Below are 17084 nucleotides of genomic sequence, written 5' to 3'. Positions count from 1 at the left end.
CATGATCCTGCAATAATCACTTCAATACGAGACTATATACTTATGTGCCGCGGTACTGAAGTGGTTAAATGTTTCTTTGTACAATAAAGATTTTATATAAAAATATAAAAGATTTAAAACCAGTTTCAAAACAATATTGGATATTCAGATGAATAAGTGAGAGGCTCACCTCAGTCCTCCTTCTACTTGTTTTCTTCAGACGGCTCTGTAAAGGCTTTCAATTAGAGAGAGACAGTTTGGAAGCAAACAGCTTCTGCTGTCCTCCTTCTCTTCAGAAAACCCACCATTTTTTTTTTTTTTGTGCCATGGGTGCAATCTATATTAAATGTTTATTTGTAAAAAATAAAAATGATGTAGAACCAGTTTAAAAAACAAAGCTTATAAAAATAATAAAAACAATTGACCCCAAACCATTATATTTTTCCTTTCAGGGATTTAATGTGGACCGAATGATTTATCACCTCAATTTTTCAGTCAGGCATCCCACAGCTGACAGGCTTGTGCTGTATGCATCAATCCTCCATATTTTACCTTTGCTGGCACACAGCATCTCTTAATACTATGCCCTGGATGTGTTAAAAGCTTTTCTTCATTCACAAATTGTTAAGATCTGGTTCGGAGTGGATGGTTCAGCCCTTAAATGGAGGTTGAGGCCGTATATGAAGCTTTCATTTTTCTACCTCAGGGAAACTTAATGCTCCTTTTTTCTCTGGGAATCAATACACAAAGAGGAGAAAAATATTAACAAATACTTTGCTGTATAATGGAAATTGAATACGCTACAAAAATACATAGAAACATATCCCCCCAAGGGCTGGATTCAACTTTTCATTCAATCTTTTCCGAGGTTTGAATTACAATGTTACAAACCTCTAAGGAAGTACTGTACTATATATGACCTTCATCCCCCTCGTACTGATTGTGTATGTCAGGAGAAGTGTGGATGCAGAGAGTGGACACTTGTCAGGAGCAGGACTCGGACATGTTACTGTGGGACCATTCACAATCTCATACAGGATGAAGAAAGATGTGTTATAGTGGAGACACTGAAGAATTTAAGGTTTCAATGTAACCACAGCTTAAAAGAATTGTAAAGGCAAAAGGTTTTTTTTTTTTTTTTTATCTCAATGCATTCTATGCATTAAAATAAAAAGAAAAAACCTTCTGTGTGCAGCAATCCCCCTCAGCCCTGTAATACTTACCTGAACATCATCTTTATTCAGCGATGTTGCAGGAATTTCTCAGATGCCCAGGACTCCCCTTCTCATTGGCTGAGACAGCAGCGCGGCGCGAATGGCTCCCACTGTTGTCACTCAAAGTCAGTCAGCCGATCAGGAGAGAGAGGGGGCGGGGCTCTGTGTCTGAATGGACACAGGGAGCTGTGACTCGGCTCAGGTGCCCCCATAGCAAGATGCTTGCTGTGGGGGCACTCAACAAGAGGGAGGGGCCAGGAGAGCCGAAGAGGAACCCGAGAAGAGGAGGATCCGGCCCACTCTGTGCAAAACCTACTGCACAGAGCAGGTAAGTATAACATGTTTGTTATTTATAAAAAAAAAAAAAAAAAAGAGAGAGTTTACAATCACTTTAAGGCTCTGTGGTGAGAGGCTTTGCTTGCTTCAAACTGGTTTTCCATTTCCAGTTAAAGTGATTGTAAAGTCTCATTTTTTTTTTTTCTAAAAATAACAAACGTGTTATACTTACCTCCTCTGTGCAGTTGATTTTGTACAGAGCAACCCAGATGTCTCCCCTGTCTCCTGATTGCCTCACTAGCTGTAATTGAAAGCAGTGCAAGCCAATGGCTCCCGCTGCTGCCAAAAGCCAATCAGGAGTGCAAGTCCCCGGAGAGGCAAGGCTCTCGAACCTTTACAACCACTTTAGGACTAAGGCAGGGGTCTCAAACTGGCAGCCCTCCAGCTGTTGCGGAACTACAAGTCCCATCATGCCTCTTCCTATGGGAGTCATGCTTTTAACTGTCAGCCTTACAATGTGTCATGGGAATTGTAGATCTGCAGCAAATGGAGGGCCACCAGTTTGAAACCCCTGATCTAAGGAGATGCAAAGCCTGCATGAAGCAGATCAAATGCAGATCAGAGGGGGCTCAACTGCAGTTTAATGCACCTGTCAGTCCATTAATAAAGCAGAACTTCACCCATAGCCTTCTGGGACACATCACAGGTACCAGAAGACTGCAGGACCATTCACAAAGCGCAGCACGACTAGGGCATGCGCAGTAGGAAACCAGCTGTGAAGCTGCAAGGCTCCACCGCTGGTTTCCCTTACTTAAAGCGGAGTTCCAGCCATTTACTCACCTGTCCAACGGTCCAGCGATGCGGCCGCCGGAAGCCTCGATCCTCTCCCTCGGCGCCGGCATCACTGCTGTGGGCACCCGGCTGTTACAGTTTGCGGCTTCACAGCCGGGTACCCACTGCGCATGCGCGAGTCGCGCTGCGCGCCGTGATTGGCCGGCAATCTTCTGGGACCTCTGACGTGTCCCAGAAGATTGCAGGGAGGGAGGGGGAGAGGAGAACTTCTGCTCAGGGCGCCGCGGCGCTCCGAGCGGAAGTGGGAGCGGGTACCTGTCAAAACTAGGTACCCGCTCCCCCCCCCCAAAAAATGACATGCCAAATGTGGCATGTCGGGGGGTCAGGACTCCCTAAAGCGGAAGTTCCACTTTTGGGTGGAACTCCGCTTTAAGATGCCAGCACCTACACCCAAAGCTGATTGAAGAATTGGCTTGGATGAGGCCATTGCTGGATCCCTGGGCAGTAAGTGGCAGTATTTGTAGCTGCTGACTTTGAATTTTTGGGGGGAGCTGGAGCTTCTCATTAATGATTTCAGAGGCATTTTAAACTGATGCCATCAACACAAGCCCAATGGCCAGCAAACAAAGTCCTTGGTCTTGTTGTTAGGCTGACCATGCACGTTGCAATCTGATAGCACAATCTCCTTTACTTCTGCTATCAACTGTTAAGCGCAAGGGCCTGCCTGATTTGGCACAAATTTAATTAAATGTTTATATGCGTTACATAGTTTTGGTAAATCTAAAGGAGATTGTGCATAGATTGTACAATCAAGTTATGTTGTGAATAGCCAGTTTTAGGGCTCAAAAGGTTGCATTTAGATGTGCACAGCATACCGTTTAGTGCACACGTAAACGCAGCACTATAGTAATCAATGAGCCCATACACACAGCAGCGTATACATGCAAAAACGTGTGCTGCCTTCTGTGAATGCATGATCTACAACTACTGTCAGCCATTGTGGCTTGTAGTTCTCAATATACTGCGAGGCCTCTAGTGGTTCATTGATCTTCCTGCAACTCAGTAAATGCCTGCCTCTATCTGCAGGAGCCTGGTATTACACCTGCAATCTGCTGATCATAGATGCAATGCTTTACAGGCTCCTATGAATAAATAATACATGTTTTTAGGTGAACTTAGCCTTTAAATTTGTTTTAACCCTTTTGCTGTTTTTTTTTTTTAATTAAAATAATATTTTAGGCCTGAAGAATGCTTAACCCCCCCCCCCCCCCAAAAAAAAAAAACATCATATGCTTTCTGAAAGCCAAAACTCTAGCCAAAAGCAGTGGTCTCCAAACTGTGGCCCTTGGGCCAGATGTGGCCCTTTGCTTGCATCTACCTGGCCCTTTGGGCACTATTACATTCACAACTAGGGAACTATTCCTTCCACTGATACCAACAATAGGGCACTATTCCTTCCACTGATATCAAAAAGAGGGCACTATTCCTTCCACTGCTACCAACAATGGGGCACTATTCCTTCCACTGCTACCAACAATGGGGCACTATTCCTTTCACTGATACAAACAATAGGGCACTATTCCTTCCACTGATTCCAAAAATAGGGGCATTATTCCTTCCACTGATAGCAACAATGGAGCACTATTCCTTCCACTGAGAGACAAATCTATTGTCAATCATGTTGTCCAGTGATGCAAATCCTTCTCGATCTTTGACACCTGCCGATATGCAGAAAAAAAATTCCTCTGATACGATGCGTTCCCTATGACTGATCACTAGGGAATGTAATGTCCCAAGATTACAGATGAAAGTTAACAAAGGTGCAGGATCAAGTAGTTATTTAATTTACCAAATGTCGTTATGTCCAAATTTGGTCAATGATGTAACCTATGGAGCCTAGCCCTTTATTAACATTCATCTGTCATCACTGAACCTGTCTTTTGCTGGTGGTTAGTCATCGGGAGAGCATTATGTCTCAATGCTCAGCAGGTTTTTTATTTTTTGCGCATTGGCGGGCATTGGGCATCAGAATTGAGGATGAATTGTACCATTGGACGATGTGACTGATGATGAATTTACATGAGACAATTTTTTTTTTTAATTAAAGGACTTGTCAAACTGTCTGTGTTTGTTCACTACTTACATTTGTTTTCATTATAAAAATATTTGCTATTTACATTTGTTTTTATGAATAACCCTATTCATACAGGGGGTGGGCCAATATGTGGGGCCCCTATATTTTTAAAAGAGGCTTCTACATCCTGATAAGCCCCCTGCCCGCAGACCCTCACAACCATCAAGCAAGGTTTGTGGGGGAGAGGCTCCTGTCCTTGGCTCTTGACATCAACATGGGGGCAAGGTGTTTCTTCAGGGCACTCACCTGTTGAGGGCATGTGGCCTGGTAAGGTTCAGGAGGGGGTACACACTCGCCGCCCCCTTTCCTGAGTGCTCAGATTAAAATTCTGGTATGAATTTTTGAGGGGAACCCGCAACTTTTTTTATTGTTTTTAGCACAGGGTTCCCCCTTAAAATTCTTACCATAACAAGTGGTCTGGTGTGGACTTTGGAGGATCCCATGCCCTTTTTTTTTGTTACAGAGAGAGAAAAAATATATTTCCAGTCGTTTTCTTTTCCAACTGGCTTCATTTTTTTTAAAAGATGACACGGGGACCTCCCAAAATACATATCAGCCCTCATCCCCCTTGATGAGGGTCTGGTATGTATTTTGTGGGGTCCCCATGATGTTTTTCACAAAATAAAGGAAGCTTGCAGGAAATACTAAATTACCAGTAACCTAAATGTCATTTCCTTCTTTGTAAATATGTGCCACTTCACAGGCTGGTTAAAGGCATTCCTGATCCCACCCCTCCTTAGTCATTATATTCAAAGGAACTTCGCATTTTTAATGTTTCACTTGAAGCCTTATTAAATTCACTGCTTCCTGCAAAATGGTATTAAAAATTGTTTTGCAGTGGTACATGTCCCCTGTGGCAGTGCCTGGCCCCCCATGCCCTTATTTGTCAATACCTTATATTAGCCTTTAACATAGTAAAACTTGATTTGACAGATTTGGCTCCAATTGACATTATTGGGTTTCAGATCCAGTGGCTGAACTAATGATATTATTGCTGAACGGCCGTCACACAAAGCTTAAAGTGTTTGTTATCCCAAAACCTCATATTCCTGGTATGTGCCTGCTGTACCATGTATCTGTATGAAAAAATATCCCATTCTCTTTGTATTGCTTCCTTTGTGTGAAATCACTGGTGTTTTTGCCAGTAAAAACTGCACACTAAACAGAAGAACTCACTGTGGTCAGTTCTCTAGCTATGCTGTGCTCTGCTATAAAGATAAGACTTGTCTTGACTTGTCTTGACACACCCCCAGCTGCACAGCTTCCCCTTCCCACAGCTCTTATGCAGCTGAGAACAGAGGGAATGTGATCACTTATAAAAAAGGGAAAAAACTGGATTTTTGTACTTACCGTAAAACCTTTTTCTCTGAAGTTCATTGACAGACGCAGCTCCATATCTTCTTAGACCATTGGGTTATGCTCCTCTCATCAGGAATAGGACACTAGGCAGGAAAAAGCTTTACCACGCCTATGGGGCTGTCCCTGTAGGCATAACCCCACACACTCTGCTACAGCAATTAGTTTCATTGCAAGCAGTGTTTAGAAGACAGAAATCCCCATTTCACTCACAAGTAGAAGGGTGGATACTGCATCTGTCAATGAACTTCAGAGAAAGGGATTTTATGGTAAGTACAAAAATCCAGTTTTCTCTATCGTTCATTGACAGACGCAGTTCCATATCTTCTTAGACCATTGGGATGTCCCAAATCAGTATATGCATGAGGGGTAGGAAAAACAACACAAAGAAAAACATAATTCCACAAAGGCTAAAATTAGCCAACCATGTAACATGGAGCTCAACCAGGAACAACTGGAGCTCACCTAAAAAAAACATACACCCTCAAAGAGAGCAAACAAAAAGGTTCTCTTTTAAACAGCAGCCTGCAAAACCTTGCAGCCAAAAGAGGCATCCAAAGATGCCAACACATCTACTTTGTAGAATTTTGTGAACATGTGCACAGACGATCAATTCAACGCCTTGCAAACTTTCATCACTGACGCCTGATGGCGAAAGCCCAAGAGGCACTCAGCGCCCTAGTAGAATGTGCCTTCACAGGGAAAGGAGGAACCTGACCTTTCAGTGAAAAAGAATGAACAACCGTCTGCCTGATCCATCTGGATATGGTTGCAGAAGACGCAGCCAAACCTTTGCAAGGTCCCTCGGTAAGGACAAAAAGAGTATCTGATTTTTGGAAAGACTCAGTGGCCACCAGGTAAACCCTGATTGCCCAGACCACATCCAAAAAATGCAAGGCAATTTCCTTGGGATGTTTGGGCTTGGGAGAAAGTGGAGGCAGCACAATGTCTTCATTCAAATGAAAATCAGAAACCACCACAGGAAGAAAAGACTGATTAGGTCGGAGTACCACTTTATCTTTGTGGACCACCAAACAAGGTGAGCGGCAGGACAACACTGCCAATTCAGACACTCTTCACTTCAGACAGAAGTGATAGCCACCAAAAAGGCAACCTTCTGAGACAATGAAAGCAGGGAAATCTCCCGAATGTTTTCAAAAATAGGCTTTTGAAGAACAGATAATACCAAATTCAGATCCCACGGAGGTAGCGGGGATCTTTTTGGGGAGCCATATGGCGCACTCCCTGAATGAAAGTGCGAATCAAGGCATGTGTAGCTAACGGTCATTGGAAATACATAGCCAAAGCCGACACTTGGCCCTTGATAGTGCCCAAAGCCAACCACTGTTCAAGCCCTTTGTGCAGAAAGGCCAAAATCTTAGCTACTGAAAACAAGCGAGGGTGCACCTTCAATGATTCCCACCATGAAATGTACGATTTCCACGTACGATGATAGATCTTCCTGGAATTTGACTTCCTGGCCTTCAATAGTGTAGGAATCACAGAGTCAGAAAGACCTCTATCTCTCAACACCTGGCTTTCAACAACCATGCCGTTAAAGCCAGTGACTGTAAAGCAGGATGGAAGACAGCAGATCGTCCCTGAGAGGAAGTCTCCAAGGAGCATCGGTGACCAACCTTACCAGGTCTGCGTACCAAGACCGGAGAGGCCAGTCTGGGGCCACCAGAATGACCATAATCCCTTCCACCTCTATCTTGCGTAGAAGCCTCGGCAGGAGTTCCAGCAGAGAAAAGGCATAAATTAGCCGATACAGACTCCAAGAAGCCACCAGTGCATCTGGCGTCGGCCAGAAGATCTAGAGACCTGGCTATGAACCACTGAACCTTCCTGTTGAGACGAGAAGATAAGAGATCAACCTTGGGAGTCCCCCACCGGACACACAGCAGATGAAACATCTCCGAGTGTAGGGGCCATTTCCCTTGATCCAACACCTGACAACTCAGATAATCCGCACCTGGGATGTACAGTATACAGCAGAGAGGGCTGGAACAAACTTTTCTGCCCCAAACCAGAATCTTGGCCACCTCTCTGGCCGCCAAGACACTCTTGGTGCCCCCCTGATGATTGATGTAAGCCACAGCTGTGGCATTATCTGATTGAATCTGGACCAGACAATCTCGCAGATTCGTCATTGGCTCAGACAAAGCTTTATTGCTCTGAGCTCCAAAACATTGGTAGTTTTGACTCTTCCGCTGTCCAGGTTCCCTGGGCACAAAGCTTTCCCAGCACCCTGCCCCAGCCTGACAGGATGGTGTCCGTGGTCACCACTGTCCAAAACAACGGCAGCAAAGACTTGGCCTGGCATAGTGCTGGCGACTGAAGCCACTACAACAGAGCAGACTTTGTGTTGTGGCTTAACCAAATCAAATTGTCCAAGGACTTTGATTCCTTGTTCCATTTGACAATAATCTCCCTTTGTAAAGATCTTGTGTGGAACTGAGCAAATGGAACTGCCTCAAAGGTTGATACCATCAGACCCAAGGCCCACATGCAGAGGGGACAGATTGTTTGCCAACAGCAACCTGCAGCTTGACAAGGGGAAAAAAAGACCCTTGCCAAAGCGGAATCCAGAGTCAGGCCACGATAATACAGTCTCAATGAAGGTATCAGGGCGGATTTCTTGAAATTGATATTGCACCTGAACTCTGGCACTCTTTTGACAGTGATCGACAGATCACCCAACAGGACTGAATGAGTGTCCGCTCTCAATAGGAGATCATCCAGATACCCCAGTACCACAATCATCCGTTGGCTTAACAATGCCAACACCGGGGCCAGTACCTTGGTAAAAACCCTGGGGGTGGAGGCGAGACCAAAGGGTAACACGACAAATTGATAATGCTCCTCTGCTACAGCAAAGCGAAGAAACCGCTGATGCCCAGCATAGATAGGGATGTGTAGATATGCGTCCTTGATAGCTATGGAGGCCAAGAAGTTTCTCTGGTGTAGGGACACCACTACCGTGCGGATAGATTCCATCCAAAACTACTGTACCCGCACAAAGCGGTTGAGAGCTTTGAGATCCAGGATTGGACGCACCTTGCCCTCCTTTCTGGGCACAGTAAACAGGTTTGAATAAAACCCATGAAAGTGTTCCTGAGAGGGAACCGTCACAATCGCCCTTTGTGCAAGCAGAGCTTGTACCGCCTCTCATAGATCCCTTAACAGATCTAGAGATAGATGAAGATTGGATGGGAAAAAACCTGTCTGACGGTCGAGACCGGAATTCGATCTTTTATAGGCAGAAACAAAACGAAGGGCTATAGCAAAGTATGTAGGGTTATGCCTACAGGGACAACCCCATAGGCGTGGTAAAGCTTTTTTCTGCCTAGTGTTCTCTTCCCAATGGTCTAAGAAGATATGGAGCTGTGTCTGTCAATTAACGACAGAGAAAAAAGTATTTATAATGTGTTTTTATAACTATATAAAAATGTTTTGCCTTTCATTTCTTTTTTAAACTAAGTAGGTTGTTTTAAAATCATTTTAATTATGTTTGGCTCATCCTTACTCAGGATGAGTCCAGTGGAAAATACCAGCAATGGTTCTGTATAGTCTACTGTAGCCATTGTTATTTCACTTTAATTTGCAATAGGAGAGGGCTTGGATACCCCAGGCAAAGGAAGGCTAAGAATATATGATTTCACTTGAAATGTGGTCAGAAACACCAGGAAGATTAAATCCCACCTTTATGCACTTAAAATAAAATAATAGTTTTCAAGGTACTTTTTCTTCAAATAGTAACCTGTGTTGGGATAAATACATAGCATGCAATTGATATCTTGCTAAGCCAGTTGCCAGGCTGCCATATTGAGCCAATTACTTTTTTATAATTTGTGAATCACTATCCACGAACAAGTATAAAGATCAGAAGTTCTGGTTGCTTTGACATGACTTGCTGAATACTTCTGGAGTCAATGACTGAGAAAGTATCAAAGCCAATGAAACAAGACGGCCAGACAACTAGCATTTTTACTGTACTTTCACTACAGGTGTCCTTTAAAGTCCCAATACAGACAAAACATTGATTGGTGGATTCATTGATTTTTAACAGTGCAAGTAAAGATTAGAATCAATGTCAATGTAGATCTCAAATGTTTTGACAAAGTGCAGGACCTATTTCTCAAGACAAAGCATAAAGTGACATGACACCTTACCCTGAGCAAGGAGTCTTGCTTGGCACTGATGCATTGGTGATCTACAGTGTTGATGAATGGACACAATACATGTTTTCTCGATGCATTGTATGTTGTGAGGTTTTTTTTTTTTTTTTGATCTAGTATAAAATGATAGTGCTGCCTTCTAATTACCACAGCACACAGCATTAAAGAGACCCATATATTGTGGACGTGTAGATTGCTGACCCTTCTCTTGCCATACTCCATTAAGGACCAATTTCCTTTAACAGTTAGAGTGGTGCTAACTTTTAATTAAGCTAAGCTTAGTTTTTACTAAACTTTGGAAATCACCCGATATACTTAACATTGGTGATACTTTGCTAACGCTGAACCTCCAATGCCACACGGAAAGATTGCTGGCAGTCAAGAATTTGAACACATCACAAGTAAACTCTGGTCTGTATGGTTGGCAAATCCTAACTGCATAAGTAAACCTTGAAAATATATATTTTGTTTTTGGTATACCATGACCAGACACTTCCTGTATATACAGTCAGGTCCATAAATATTGGGAAATCGACACAATTCTAATCTTTTTGGCTCTATACCCCACCACAATGGCACAATGGATTTGTAATGAAACAAACAGGATGTGCTTTAATTGCAGACTTTCAGCTTTAATTTGAGGGTATTTACATCCAAATCAGGTGAACGGTGTAGGAATTAAAACAGTTTGTATATGTGCCTCCCACTTTTTAAAGGGACCAAAAGTAATGGGCAGACATGGCTTCGTACACACGCACAGATTGTTGGCCGACCGATCGGCCGTCTTTTGTCCAGTGTTGTTTGTTGGTTGAAATGTGCTCTAGACTTGCACTGGACTTTTGTTGGCCAACAAAAACCAACTTCAGAAGTGATGTCATGTTGACTTTCCGTGTGTTTTTTCTTCTCTGAGCATGCCCAGTCTTGCTCATCTGATTTTTGTCTGCTGAAATCTGTACTGACTGAGGAACAATTGGCCGTTCTGTTGTTGGCCAACAAAAATTTTATAGCATGCACACCAGATTTTTTCGGCCGAAAATTCGCACTTGGTTGTCGGAAGCATCAAACGAACAAGCCTACAATCGGCCGATCGGACGTTGGCCGACAATTTACGGCCAACAATCTGTGCGTGTGTACGGGGCTTAAGTCACACATGTGCAAGTCACAAGCAAGTCTCAAGTCTTAACCTTCAAGTCTCAAGCAAGTTCCAAGTTACTGTGGCGAAAAGCAAGCAAGTCAAGTCGAGTCCCTGCTAGAAGTCAAGCAAGTCAAGTCAAGTCATTTATTTTGGTCAATTCACAAATCAAGTCAAAAGACTGATCTACCTCCCTTTTCCTCTTTAAATCGATTAAAAGTCAGTGGTCAGGAAAGGTTTTGCTTTATTTTCAACATTAACAAAACTGCTTAGTGCCTTTTTCTTGGCATATTAAAGAAACACTTTGAATGCCAAACAGCTCAAAATCCTTTGGCCGGTCATGTTTCAACACCACAGTGACTAAAAACATGTTAAGTATTTCCATTGTTAAACACCCAGTGTCTTAAAAATCAGAACACACTGAGGTGTTTTAAGTGACTGTGGAGTCAGAAACATAACAGGCACATTAATTTTACTTTAACACATCTTGAGAAAATGCAAATATTTAATAACTTAAAAAAGTAAAGTCATTTCGAGTCATATGTCTCAAGTCAAAGTCAAGTCTCAAGTCATGAATACTAAGTCAAAGTCAAGTGGAGTCTTATATTAATTTTAGTCAAACAAGTCTCAAGTCTTCAAACTGATGACTTAAGTCTAACTTAAGTCAAGTCATGTGACTCGAGTCCCCTACCTCTGGTAATGGGACAGATTAACAATCATAAATCAAACTTTCACTTTTTAATACTTGGTTGCAAATCCTTTGCAGTCAATTACAGACTAAAGTCTGGAATGCATAGACATCACCAGACGCTGGGTTTCATCCCTGGTGATGCTCTGCCAGGCCTCTACTGCAACTATCTTCAGTTCCTGCTTGTTTCCCTTCAGTTTTGTCTTCAGCAAGTGAAATGCATGCTCAATCGGATTCAGGTCAGGTGATTGATTTGGCCATTGCATAACGTTCCCCTTCTTTCCCTTAAAAACTCTTTGGTAGCTTTCGCAGTATGCTTTGGGTCATTGTCCATCTGCACTGTGAAGTGCTGTCCAATGAGTTCTGAAGCATTTGGCTGAATATGAGCAGATAATATTGCCCAAAACACTTCAGAATTCATCTTGCTGCTTTTGTCAGCAGTCACATCAATAAATACAAGAGAACTAGTTCCATTGGCAGCCATACATGCCCATGCCATGACACTACCACCACCATGCTTCACTGATGAGGTGGTATGCTTTGAATCATGAGCAGTTCCTTTCCTTCTCCATACTCTTCTCTTCCCATCACTCTGGTACAAGATGATCTTGGTCTCATCTGTCCATAGGGTGTTGTTCCAGAACTGTGAGGGCTTTTTTAGATGTTGTTTGGCAAACTCGAATCTGGCCTTCCTGTTTTTGAGGCTCACCAATGGTTTACATCTTGTAGTGAACCCTCTGTATTCACTATGGTGAAGTCTTCTCTTGATTGTTGACTTTGACACACATACACCTACCTCCTGGAGAGTGTTCTTGATCTGGCCAACTGTTATGAAGGGTGTTTTCTTCACCAGGGAAAGAATTCTTTGGTCATCCACCACAGTTGTTTTCCGTGGTCTTCTGGGTCTTTTGGCGTTGCTGAGCTCACTGGTGCGTTCTTTCTTTTTAAGGATGTTCCAAACAGTTGATTTGGCCACACCTAATGTTTTTGCTATCTTTCTGATGGGTTTGTTTTGTTTTTCCAGCCTAATGATGGCTTGCTTCACTGATAGTGACAGCTCTTTGGATTTCATATTGAGAGTTGACAGCAACAGATTCCAAATGCAAATAGCACACTTGAAATGAACTCTGTGCCTTTTATCTGCTCCTTGTAAATGGGATAATGAGGGAATAACACACACATGGCCATGGAACAGCTGAGCAGCCAATTGTCCCATTACTTTTGGTACCTTAAAAAGTGGGAGGCACATATACAAACTGTTGTAATTCCTACACCTTTTACTTGATTTGGATGTAAATACCCTCAAATAAAGCTGAAAGTCTGCAGTTAAAGCACATCTTGGTTGTTTCATTTCAAATTCATTATAGAGCCAAAAAGATTAGAATTGTGTCGATGTACCAATATTTATGGACCTGACTGTATCTGTTAAGCTCTTTGTTGTCTCTTCTACTGTACTCAAACCAGTTCCCTCCTTCTAGGCCCTCCCCAGGAATATCTTCCCCCTTTTCCTTTCTTTATTCCCTTTTTCTGCCACTTCACTCTGCTCCCCATTTCCCTATAGAGAGGTAAACAGAACTTATTGCCTTTGTGAGGTTCTTTATAGTTTGCATTTTTTCCTGGTCTCGAATTACTGTGCCCTACTGGGTGATTGTTTCAATACCATGCTCCATTATGCATAAGAATGCCTCTCTATGCAATTTGCATTGTACTTTTGTTAATCTTTACTAAAGAAATATTGAAATTAAAAAGCAAGCCCTCATTGACCTCTGTAGCTGCAGACACTGTGGGGCCCATTATTCTCACAGCAGTAGCACTGATTTTGTCCATGTCCTTCTTTTGGCAGTTCAGCTCCCACCCTGCCCCCTCCATGGTGTCTGCAGCTACAGAGGACAGTGAGATTTTCTCTCAGAGTTATACAAGAATATGTACATATTTGAATACCCATTGCCTAGTTCACTAAAAGGAGAGGTATAGCCAAAGCTTTTCTGGCTATATTTCTCCTTTGGATCACAGGAGTGCATTTCATTCTGCGCTATTGTGACCTGTTTTCAGTCAACAGCGGGCTAAAGTCGGCTTAGCCGGTCAGGCTTTGAAAAGATCAGGAACTGGCAAGAAGCTTGAAGCAGCAGCCAACTCAGCGAGCCCATGAGAGCCTGAGCCTGTCCCTCCCGCCCCCTCCACAGCTCAGTGCTCAAGTGCTGAAGGGGCAGAGCAGAGAGCCAGCGACTGACAGTCATGACTCTCTGCTCAGAGCAGAGGGGGAGAACTGAGTGATCAGTGGTGTTTGATCGCTCAGTTCTTAGAGTTGAGCAGGCGGGGACAGCTGGCATCAGTGCTGCAGCCATCTAGGTGAGATTTTTTTTTTTTTGCCATTCACACACTTCTCTTTTAATGCAAATATAAAAAATACTGTAATTCCACACAATGACTGTATCTGTGCCTACAGAAAAAAAAGAGAAAAAACAGGTGTTCATTTGAAACATTTGTTTCCCTTTATTAGCTCAGTGAGGCCAATGTGTTTTGTACATTAAAAAAATAATCACAGGAATCTGAATACATTGAATATAACCACAGTACATGTAGAATTGGCAGGTGGAACCTCAACCCCGTGAATGGGGGGCTAACTAAAAGCTTTGTTCGCCTGTTAAGCACAATTTTACCACCATTAGTACATGTTCACCTAACAAATCTTACAGCAGCATGATCCGATCAGTTGTTCGTTAGTATTGATAATGTCTGTGACAACAGGTACAAATTCAGAATCATCACATTATCTTATATGGCTATTCTATGTCATTCATCAATTAGATTTAAAACTACAGCAACTGAAGTTTTCATTACAGATATCAAAAAAGACACAAAATCATCAACTAAATCTAAAGGGATGAAGTGCTTTTTAGTTTTCAACTGACCCAATGCGTCTCCCTCTGATTGCACAATTGTTCCATCCTGCGCAACCGTCTTTGGCAAAAATGTCTAGCACTATCTCAGAGGCTACGTTAACTTGGAACAATCATTTTTTTGATGGTTTTAAATTTACTTTTCTAAGAAAGGGCAATAGCTGTAGAAGTTATCACTACTGTAAAGCAAAAGCAGCACTTAATACACATCAATTCTAATGTCCTACGCATTTTACGTTTTTTCAGTTTTTTGACTTATCTATTTTATCCACACTATGTTTGTGGCATGGAGTTTTGTTGTTTTTTTTTGTGCATGGTCAATGAGATAAAATAACAATTTTATTAATAGCCAATTATATATGATCCCAACATATTGTAAATGCCCTGAAACATACATGTTTCTGTAAATGTATATAATATTCATATATGTCTGCACAGTGGAAACTTGTGGTTGTAGGAGAGATCAACTGTTAGGTCTGCCAAAATCAACTCAAATTGAAAAAAAATCAACATTAAAATTATTCCTACTTATAAAGTAACAAACTGTACACACACTTTCTATTCATTTCAGCAATACAGGGAAAAATAGAATGTATTAAAACATCTGATCACATAAATTTAAAGGCAAAATAGGCAATGCATCTGGTCTTTAAACACATAATATGATATATTAAACATTGATTTCTTAAAAATAATTTATTGCTTTTTAATATATATTTTTTAATTTTTTTGTACAACAGAAAAATTGAGAAAGAAAAAATCTGTAAACTTTAGTTTGGCGATCACATAATCAAACAAGATAAAATACCTGCATTTTTGTACCCTACATAAATACAACCAATACACGGATTAAAGCTGTTAATAGTGTAACAGGGAACCCGTGGAAAGACAAGGTGTGTTCTTTTAATATATTGATTTATTGCTATATATCTACTTTGAAATGGGGGGGGGGGGGCTTCCGGCATTAAAGAATGTGAAAATTTCGAGAACAAAAAATGCTAGTGATGTAAGGCTGGGTTGCTTTAAGATGGCATTTTTCTTTTTTGACTTGGGTTGAATTGAAGTATAACATATGCATCTTACAGTCTATTGAGTGATTTACTAAAGGACGTCTATTACATTACCTAACCTATCCTGTGTTAATGTCAAACACTGAAACAGATTATTAACGTATCCCTCATTGAAATTCTTTCTTACCATGATTTAGTGTTCAATACAAATTTGTGGGGCTAGTTTAAAAGTACATCCTTTATTTAAGTACCTCCTAAATATAAAGGGTTAAAGGGGGAAAAAAGTTGTTGATAAATGTGCATCCACCTCCCCATGTCATAAATTTAAATATTTAGCAATTTTCCTTCAGGTCTTAAAGATTTATTGAGATTATTTTATTAAAACTAGACAAAGGAAAATGTTTCTTTTGACAACAACCAATAAGGCTCTTGTTTTCATTTTCTGCCCCTGAAAAAGGACACTTGGACTTTTATTGGTTGCTAAAAGGCAACATATCCATTATTTCAGGGTTTTGTTAAGTAATGAGGCTCGCTACGCTGAGTTCACAAAAAGCATAATGCATGCTATATTTTCACTGTGTGCGTTGTCCGCTTTTTCTTTTTTTTAATTCAGTAAAAGTATTACTGCAACAGATCAGCTGAATTTACACATACATTTTTTTATTGATTTTTGAGGTATCTTGACTGTAAAAATCAATTAACAAAAATTATCATATGGGTTATCGCTTCTTAAAGTACCGCTTGCTGGAAGCTGGCGATAACTGTGAGGTGTTTACTAAGAAGAACAAGAAAAGGCTCAATTAAAGATGGTGATGAAATGACACTTTGAAATTTAGTGATAATTTGTGAGAAAATAATGCTTCAGCAGTTTAATACCCGTTTCAAAAAAAAAAAAAAAAAAGATTTCACATCTATACTATACTTATGTTTTAAACTAAACATTTTTCAAAGAAAAAGATAATGATGACACAAAAATAAATGATAAAAAAAAAACGGATTCACATTGAGCATATTTGATTAAGGGAATATCTGGCACTCAGAATGTGTGTTGTGATTTCTACGGTGTCTAGTGTGATATCTATGTAGCTTGTATTATCAAAAATATTGGTATTTCATTGTCTATGGGAGCTAGACGGGTGCCTAGCTGGAGCTGCACCTAGCTGGAGCAAAGGTATAGTGGTGTCTTGCAAGTTAGAGCAAATGCCAATGACACCAACTGCCAAAATCAAGGCTTGTGCAAAAGGGGAAAATCTCTATGACACTAAGAAAAGTGGAAAAGTCTATCACATTTACCCTGTCTCTCCTTGTAGCTTAAAAAAATAGGAGGACCTTAGCAATGTATTAATCTAGTGCTGCATTTACAGTAAAAGGTAATATGCACGGGCATAATTGCAAGTTGTAGTTTATCAATGGAGGTTCTTA

The sequence above is a fragment of the Pelophylax lessonae genome, assembly GCF_965119305.1.
Source record: "Pelophylax lessonae genome assembly, chromosome: 1".
Classification (NCBI taxonomy): Eukaryota; Metazoa; Chordata; class Amphibia; order Anura; family Ranidae; genus Pelophylax; species Pelophylax lessonae.
Note: the sequence above shows the minus strand (reverse complement) of the source record.